A 6,160-nucleotide genomic window follows, 5' to 3' on the forward strand; every position below is an offset into this window, starting at 1 on the left:
AGGTTGGCTATAAGTGTATTTTTTTTACTCCTCTCTATCTCTTTCTTCGTACTCCCTCCGTCCCATAATATAAGAACGTTTTTGACACTAGTGTAGTGCCAAAAACGTTCTTATATTATGGGACACATGGAGTACTAGTATTTATTGCATTTGCCAAGGAGTGACCTCTTCCAATGAAATGGTGTTGCTAAGTTTGCTTCATTTAATTAGCTATAGACTCAAAATTGTCTTTTCACCTAGGTACACACGCTTAGCACCGTTTCTTCCTTGGGTCACCAAACTAGTCTCTCTCTTCTTGATTAACTTGCCACATCAGACTTTATGCCTATGTGGCAAGCTTAAGCACCTGTAGGAGCAAGTAAAAGTAAGTACAATAGTGCGCTTTACATGGCATTTTTGCATATGTGGAGGAAAGAGAGGCAAGTTAAAAGTGGAGAAGTGGGCTCTCATGCAAGAGCCAGCCTCTACTACATGGTGGAGCATTGGGAGAGGCACCTGTATGGAGGTGGTCAGGAATCGGGAGACTCACGCCGGTCGTAGCGCCGTAGTTAAAATGATAATGGCAAGTCAAATCACGGGGCCCCACCTGTCCAGCAGTAACTCGCTGTCAAATCACATAGCCCTACGTTTGCAGCAGCCTACTCCCTCGTCTTCTCGCGTCTCTGTCGAACCGTCTAGGCGGAACTGCCCCGCCTACCGCGCAGGAAAATCCCCGCCCTTGACTTTTAAATACAACTACATCCGCTTAAGAATCCAATGATATACTTTTTGTGACATAGTAACTCATATTTTGTTAATCAAATGGATGACCTAGAACTACGTGCAGGCCCTATAAACCGAGACGCCTAAAAATAAAAAAACTAAGATGGAGAGGGTAGTTCATCACGTATCTTTTTAGATCAATATAGTCGGGATTCACCAAGGAGCAAAACCAAGTGGTAGGCTGCTCCTGTCATGTTGGCGTAGCAACTCAAGCAGGGTCAGTCCGCACACGAAATGGCGACACACTTAACAGGACCCGTTTGGCCGACATGTGGCTCATCCACCGTCTTGTTCCACGTGTGATGCACCAAATTACAGTTCGAAGCAGCGGTTGGAATTGGAGGCACCCCGGTCGTAGCGCCGCAGTAGTAGAAAATGAGCGATGAGGGGTCAAATCACAAAGCCCCACCTTTCCTGCATTAAGATGGACGAACGAAGCAACCATCATTTCACTCTAGGGCGCAAGAGCATAAAGAAAAGAGAAAACAATGATGTGTGCGGCAGCTACCTAGGGCACCCTAGGGTAGGGGTCTCCACTACAGATCCTTTTTTTGAAAGCGCCTCAACTACAAATCGGCTTCTCCCTCGTCCTCTTGAAGAAAGCCGATGATGAGTGCGGCGGTAGGGTTTGTAGGAGTACTACGGCGTGCGTGGCCACGTCGTAGTAAAAGGGTCCGAGTCGACGCCTTAAATATGTGTGGGCCGCTTGGTTTTACAGGAACGAGGCAGCATTCTGGGTTCGGGGACAAGTGGAGATATAGTATGTACAAAAAATTGTGGACATAGGTTCGACCGAAAGGCAACGATGCATGGGCCCTGCATTTTGATATACCGGGGTCGCATGAAATTTGCTACTCTACTCAAAACTAGTAAGGTACACATGTATGGAACGCATGAGATTTCGGAACCAAACTATGAATAAATACACACTATAGCATGTAAAGATTTGATTCATATATGCATGATGTAGATGTTCGTTTAGTTCTTATAGTTCATCTCATTCAAAATCAATTAGTTTTATAAAAATGTTAAGATTCATAGGGTTGTGCATTGTAAATCATAAAGTAAAAAACAAATAATGGCAATTCATTTAGAAAAAAAATCAATTATGATACAGAAGATTCTAGAAGAAAGGAGAAGTGCTTGTGCTTTGAGGTTTGTGCATTATGCTTAAGTTCAACCATGGAGTCTTCTAAATTGTACATGTGGCAGATCTGGTGGAATGTTGATGATATCCAACGGCCAGTAGTGCTCGGATTTGCCTATCTCTGTACTGTCGGGTTAGCTTCATCCAGCGACCATCTTGCAAAGTTATTGGCACACTATATATTTCTTGTGCCATAGTTGCATGTTTTGGAAAAAAGCTACTAGTGGGTTGTACTATCTATTTAGGAATAGAAGTTGTATACATGGAAGTTGTAGGGAAAGAGATGACATGGAGCATCTCAATTCCTATGAGTAGGGATTGGAAAAGAGATGTCATTTGGTTCACATCATAGGAACTTTTCTATTGAATTTAGAGATGACATGTATCTCAATTCCTGTGAGGAGGGATTAGAAAAGAGATGTAATTTGGTTCATATCATAGGAACTTTTCTATTGAATATACGCTAATGTTTATTTTCCTTTGAAATTAGGGGAGTATAGGAATCCATTCATACGAACCAAGTGGCTCTAAAGCTATAGAAATGATATCATGTTTATTTCCTTTGAAATGTGGAGTATATGAATCTATTCCTATGAACCAATTGGCTCTAAAGGAAAAAATCCTATAAAAATCATATCTTATAGAGTTCCTATGATATTCCTCGACACTAAAGGATGCTTGAAATTGCTGCGGGTGATACGATGGTCTTTCTTTGCAGACTCCTCACCCACCTTTATAGTTACCTCTCGAAGATGAATGAAATGATATATACATGGTATTCTACATGTGCAATTTGGTACACGAAAACTTGGTAAAAGTTTGCGAGGTTCGAATTTTCAATAAAGCTATATGCACTGCATTTCGGAACGGAGGGAGCATACGGCAGTTGCTAACACTCATGTGGAAGATTTGTGTGTAGGAGGAGTGGATGTTCTGTTAAATGACATGGCAAAACTGACACTGTCGGATGCCGATCTAACGGTTCTTACGGCGTTCGTCAGGAAAAGGCTTGTGGCGAACGTTTGTCGGATAATGATTTACGAACACATGCATTGCATTGATACGTGCCCCCCTCTCTCTCACGCACACGCACCCTCACGAGTCACGACTCTCCCGAGTCCTCTCGTAGACTCGCACGTCGCACCCACCGTCTATCTGCAGGTAGACGTCACACACATATGTGCTCTTCACACCCTACCCTCAGAACTTCTAAAAAACAAAAGACGGCGCACACATTTTATTTTAGCTCACACGTCACACACTTATACTATTACTCTTGCAGCGAACGTTCTTTGGGCATAGTATATTGTACTCTCACGAAGAGAAGCGGCGCACGCACGCACTAGTTCTCTCACACCCACTCGCGGGTACACGTAGGAGCGCATTTTTTTGAAGCTGGTACAACAAAATCACTCCACTATATATAAAAGCAGGAGCCTTAGCGCTTGCTTTACTAGGGTTCCTCTCGTTCACTCTCTCATGCTCTACAGATCTAAGCAACATATAGGTGGCCACACTCTCTCTCAGCTCACGGCTGGTCACAAATCCGGCCGGACAACCTTGACCGGGGCAGGGGTGTAGGTGCATCGTTCACGCTGTCATCGCCGACGAGGGAGGAGACCAACGGCTGCCCGCGCATCCCGATCGGCGGCCGTGCCGTTCTCTCCGAGAGAGCGCCGGCTCGGGAGGGCCTCCGACCCCTTCTTCCTCCTTGCGGTATTGTGGCCAAGATGCGGCCTCCCGACGCCGTCTTTGCCACATGCCGACAACCCTCAGGTATATATTCCTTCGAAACCTTCCTTGCTCTACTGCCCCAGCTCCCTTCGTGTGGATCCTTTTCTACTTCCGTCCGCTGTTCCACAAACACCTAGACTTCTACTATTATTAGAAGTAAAGCTAGTCCATACAGTCGACTCAAAGCATTGGTTCAGACAGGGAAGAAAGTGGGAAAGCTGTAGCATGAATCTAGGACTTGGTTCTAAGAGGAAACGGGGGAAAGTAGTAATATCTGTCACTGTTTAAATAACCGTATTTCGTATTTGCGCAAACAGGGATGTTTGTCTCCATATCGTTTTGGAATTTCTGTCTCCGTATCGTTTCTATCCGCGCAATCAAAAGCACACACCTCAGTTTTAGTAAAACTGCGCAAAATGAGATGGCTATCCCTCGTTGCCGTCGTCTAACCTCCCGTCTTCAAGGTTTCCCTACATTGGTACTAACTAAGGTAGAATGACCAACGCAATCTAAAAGAAGCTGATTCGTACATTTTACTTCCTGATTGTAGTGCAGGGACAAGCGAAAACAACTGCATCCTAGTCCGAAATGCACTTTCTACTAATTCATCCATGGACCGAGGACTAGCTGGCACGGCTGCACGGCGGTTTTTTGGACAGGTGCACGGACAAGAGGCATTGTGGTCTGCTTATTTCTGCAAATAGTGGGGCTTCAATTTAGTGGAATGCACAAGCATTTCAGCTGGTCAGTACACTGCATGGTTCAGTTCAACATTCCAGCTGAGACCACAATTATAATTGGTTATTCTGGAATGAGAGAACCTAACCCTGAAGAGTGAAATGATGGTTGCTTCGTCCGTCAAACTTAGACTGCGGGGAGGTGAGGTTTTGTGATACGACGGCTCGTTACTGCCGCGGTACGACCGGGGTGACTCTCCGCCTGCATACTGCCTTCTAATTTGGTGGATGGCATTTGGCGCGCGCGCTGCATGGCCCGCATGTCGGTGAACAAAAGTATAACGGCATTCAGTAGAGGGAGACGTTTCAATGACTTAGGAGGAGCCAGAAGCGGTAGAGTGTCTCCACTTTACTAGTAGTAATTGTTTCTCTGGGCCCAAGATAAAACAGCCCATCCACACTAGTAAATAGTAAAATCAATTCAAAAGCCCATATATTTACTGAATGAGAGGCGCTACCCACACCCAGTACACCGCCCCCCCAAAAAAAACCTAGGTGCTCTTCTTCTTCCTCGCTCCCACCCACCTCACGTCAGCTCACTCCACTCGTACCCCCAAATTCCTCACCTCACTCCTACAGAAAACCCTAGCTCCCCTTCTTCCTCACTCCTACAGAAAACCCCCAGCTCCCCTTCTTCTTCGCTCGCACTACAACTAGGCTCGTCATTCGTTACTCTACTCAAATCCGTGAGCGCGACGCGACGCCCTCGAGGAAAATGGAGTCGGCTGACCCCCAGTGCCAAGAAGATGAGGCTCCCGCCAGCGGCGACGCCTGTTGTAGATCCTGCACCCGGCAGCGCGGGGAGAAGCGGCGACCCCGCCCCCACCGGATCCCAGGAACCCGTAGAATATCGGGTGGACCGCATCAACGATCTCCTAGACGCCGTCCTTGGGGAGATCATCTCGCTTCTCCCCACCAAGGATTGCTGCCACACCCAAGTCCTCTCAATTCGGTGGCGCCCTCTATAGCGCGCCGTGCCCCTTAATCTCGACTGTTGTCAGCTATCTCTCTTCAATGATTTAGAAATCCCCAGAGCCATCATTTCCTCCCACCAGGGCTCCGTTCAAAGCCTCTGCATCCCGTCATGCTACCGGAGCAAGCATACCATGCCCTGCACGGTGGACGCCTGGCTGAAATCCCCTGAATTCACAGAACTACAGCTGCTTGAGTTCTACTATTCCCCTGGAAATCACATACCACATACCGAACGCCATGAACTTGTGCCCTCAGCACCGATGTCCATCTCGCAGTTTTCGTCCTCTCTCCACACCACCACCTTTGCGCTGTGCTACCTACCAGACAATCTGGTACTAAACCTTCGACTCCCATTTCTCAAGAAACTTTCACTTGTGCGGGTTCGTATATCGGAGGTCTCATTGCACAGCATCATCCACTCCAGTTGCCCTGCGCTGGAGTGCTTGGTGCTTGTTACTGAAAAAGGCTTTCGCCCAGCTTTATATTATAAAGCAATTTCCCAAGCCAAACATCCAACAAGGTTCAAACACACACACACACACACGCACATGTCTAGCACAGACAAGCAGTCAAAGGGTTAATGCTGAGGGCACAGCTCAACAGCTTGGTGCTTGTTTTCACAGTTAGCATCGGTTGTCTCCAAATAAAGTCGCCTAACCTTGTAAGAATTGGAATTTCTTTTGACGGAAGGAAGCTCATCATCCAAGATGCCCCTTCACTTCAAAGGTTGATCCTTGATTCTAGTTATTCACCGTTGCAAATAACCGTCCTCTCTGCGCCTAAATTGGAGACCTTGGGTGTAATA

The sequence above is a fragment of the Triticum urartu genome, chromosome 6 (genome assembly GCF_003073215.2).
Source record: "Triticum urartu cultivar G1812 chromosome 6, Tu2.1, whole genome shotgun sequence".
NCBI classification, from domain to species: Eukaryota; Viridiplantae; Streptophyta; class Magnoliopsida; order Poales; family Poaceae; genus Triticum; species Triticum urartu.